The sequence below is a fragment of the Sinocyclocheilus rhinocerous genome, unplaced genomic scaffold (genome assembly GCF_001515625.1).
Source record: "Sinocyclocheilus rhinocerous isolate Xijiao unplaced genomic scaffold, SAMN03320098_v1.1 scaffold142, whole genome shotgun sequence".
Taxonomy (NCBI): domain Eukaryota; kingdom Metazoa; phylum Chordata; class Actinopteri; order Cypriniformes; family Cyprinidae; genus Sinocyclocheilus; species Sinocyclocheilus rhinocerous.
In genome coordinates this window covers 815,150-818,545 of record NW_015644380.1, presented here as the reverse complement: position 1 = coordinate 818,545, position 3,396 = coordinate 815,150, and the positions used below count along the sequence as shown (strand labels likewise).

At 33.4% G+C, this 3,396-nt stretch overlaps 1 protein-coding gene across 1 annotated transcript in view; it reads right to left on the bottom strand.

Annotated features, from left to right (window-relative positions):
• LOC107758301 (extracellular sulfatase Sulf-1) overlaps nt 1-1,314 on the bottom strand; it is a 98,294-nt gene extending 96,980 nt beyond the window's left edge. The window contains exon 1 of the mRNA XM_016576012.1: nt 1,029-1,314. The gene's annotated coding sequence lies outside the window, so the exon portion shown is untranslated. The remainder of the gene's footprint in view (nt 1-1,028) is intronic.
• Nucleotides 1,315-3,396: the final 2,082 nt, after the last annotated feature.

Genomic DNA, 3,396 nt, shown 5'->3' with positions numbered 1-3,396 from the left:
TGCACAATCACTTGTAACACTCCAAAGAGAAAGGAAAACTTGAAAATCGCATCATATGACCCCTTTAAGAGCTGCATGTCCAATAGTAAAAAGTATGCAAATTTTTTCTGAAAGAAAAAATAAAAAAATAAAAACTTTATTCAAAAAAGGATAAGTTCAGAAAGTAAAAAAAAAAAAAAAAACCTAATAGCATGTTTTAATAAAAGATATTATTTATAATATTTAATTGGGCTTTTATTTATCTAATAATAATAAAAAAATAAAAACAATAAAATAATAAATAATCATAAATGTATACAGACAGACAGATATTGCGTTAAACAGCTACACATCTAATAGTAAAGTAAATAGTACATATTTCCAATAAACATTTTGTAAAAAAACGAAAACAAAAAAGATCAGAAATCTGAATGTGCATTGGGCATTTGAATCTATTTTTACAATTGCTATACATTTCATGTTGAAGAGACCAACATGTTGAGTTTTGGACAATCTGAAGTTTTACGAAATGGTAATTTTCATATGAATTTGTTCAAAAACATACAATTTATGGAAAAAAGGCATGAAGCTGCACCCTTAACTTCACCCCTAAACGTCAGTGGAGCAGGAGTAGATTGTATGAAAAACTACAAGTGAGATTTATTCACACGAATTGACCAACTATTCACCAAAATGTAAAATAATGATAAAATTGCCATGAGAATGCATTAGTTTTGGATGTGTTTGTCTTAGCTTAACAAATTAACCTGCCTTGGTCAACCAGCTCAAAAAAAAAAAAAAAAAGATAATAATACAATAAAAAATATCTTTGCTAACACTGAATTCAATAGGCAAAGCTAACAGGAACAAGAATCTCTTTCAATAACTTGGCAGAAAGATGACATATAATTACTTATTTATTCTGGTAAACAGAGTCCTACCACACTGGGAATGGCTGTGGAGAATGACTGGAAGTGACCGACCCACCCACAAGCAGCTCCCTTGCTCCAATATAAAGAAGTCCTCGTTGTTACTGAAATATGACTCACCTTAAGTCATTTAGAGCAGGACCTCAAACAATCGTCTAGCCAGCCATGTTTGGTCTCAATACTTCCAGCAAAACAGTTAGCCAGAGGGCTAGTTCTCCACCGTGCTACTTCAGCCAAAAGACCTTCTGTTAAACGCTTGATAAACTTCTTCCACTTTTCCAAATAATAGCCCAATTACAGTGTGGAACCTCAGAATTCTTTGATTATCTGTTCTATCTGCCTTAAGGCAGGTGGATTGGAGGCCCCACCTCTGCTGAACTCAACATTAATGATGCTGCTCCTCTCAGTGGACTGTTAGCTTGAAGCTAATTAAGTGAATGGCAGCCATTTTGAAAGCTCCAATATCAAAGCTATCTGATTTGTTTGCTACTTGAACAAATGACATCTAATTGCAGAAAGAGTTGCAAAATAATTATTCACAAATAGTGGAGACCAGAGACAACTGAAACTCTTTCTACTGGAAGATGGATAGGTGGATGGATGGATCGATTGATAAATAAATAAATAAACAAACACTTTTTTTATTTATAAAACAGAAAATTAATTTTTTGTTGTTTAAAAATTCTGTTGTCTAATTATTGGCTGATTTTATTATGACTGTGAGGTTATGGGTAATAAATGAACTAATTTTTAAATATTACTTTAAACAAATTAAATATAAAAAAAATAATATTATTATTTAATTTAAAATAACAAAATAATATAATATTTTAATGACCTTTTGTTTATCTAATAATAAAATAATATCATTAAATTATTAAAAATGATGTCATACACCGATCGGTCTGCACACGCAAACAAAGCCAAAACCTAGATATTTTAGGCAATATAGAAATCCTGGCCAGGACGTGTCCTGGGAAAATGGCACGTATGGTCACCCTAGTTTAACTGCATTCACACACACAATGGAAACAGAAGGAAAAGAAGCTGTCCTGCATACTTTTTCAAACATACATAAAATGTTTGAAAAGTATCAAAGAACAGTCCAATAAGGTGTGGGAGCATGTTTCCGTTCAAGCAATAACCATCTTCCTGACTCCCATTGCGGGGATATATCGGAATGAGATGGCACACATAATTAAATCTTTAATTTAACACAGGAAACTGATGAAGATTCGTTCATAGCTCTTTTAATGGAATTATTCATTTTGTAGCACTAGACCGAGACAAAACCCTTTGACTAGCCACATCCTGGGCTAATCCTGGGCTAAAGACCCCAGGAATCAGATGCTTGATCTGGGTGTGGCTGCTTTGACTATATCTTATAGTCCAATGAAGAAATTTAAATCCAGTGTTGACATTTAAACTAATCTAACTAATTGACTACTTTAAACATTATAAAATAAAATTGTTGCCCTCGGGCTTATGCCCCATGTTCAGTACATGTATTTTTAAATGAATTGGGCAAATAATGTGTGACAAAAAGGGAAGATGCAAGGTTCCTGGGTGCACAGGATTTCAAAGTGATGTGCAAAAATTGTAACGTGCACCTCGGTTTCACAGCAGAGAAGAAGTGCTTTTTGAAGTTTCACACAGAGTAAAATCTCATTCCATGAAGTACATGATATGACACGACACACTACATCAGGTCTGGGTAATCAAACACATCAGAACCAGCTAATGAATGCCTTTTAAGATCACTAGAAAGCTACAGGCAGGTGTGTTTAATTGTTGTTGGAGCTAAACTCTGCAGGAGCCCTGCACTACGACACAAACCTACGTCTGTAGCAAATGCAATATATCAATGTGTTTCAAGTGTTTTTCCCTTTTCACTTAATGATTTCTTGACATTTTTTGACAGATTTGTGATTTTGTATTGCTCTCTGAACATTGTCTTATGATATGTGAATGGAGAATTTTCTCCGTGATTTTGCATCATTGATGCACAACGTTGCCCTAAGGCAAAAAAATATATATTGGGATGGGGGGTGAGGGGTGGTCAAAAAATGTTTTATCAATAAAATGTTCCCAAATAAACAAAAAAAGTATGTGGAATAATTTTTTATCATGTACCATCAAAATCTTTGCAGTAGAGGTTTAAAAATATAAATATAGTGCACAGACAGACAGGCAGACAGGTTGGTAGATAGATAGATAGATAGATAGATAGATAGATAGATTAATCGTTACACCCCTAATACATATACAGAGGCGAACAGTAGTGAAGTATTTTTACTTTACTCAAGTAAATTTAAAAAGTATCTGTAGTTTATCAGAGTGTTTTTCTTTGGAAAACTTTACTTCACTACATTCCAAAGCAGCAGAGTAAAAATACTTCACTACTGTCCGCCTCTGTTATTTACACTGTTTTTGATTTTGTTGTCTCATTTCTGTCTTGTGATGTCAGGATGAGTTTTTCAAATGATCA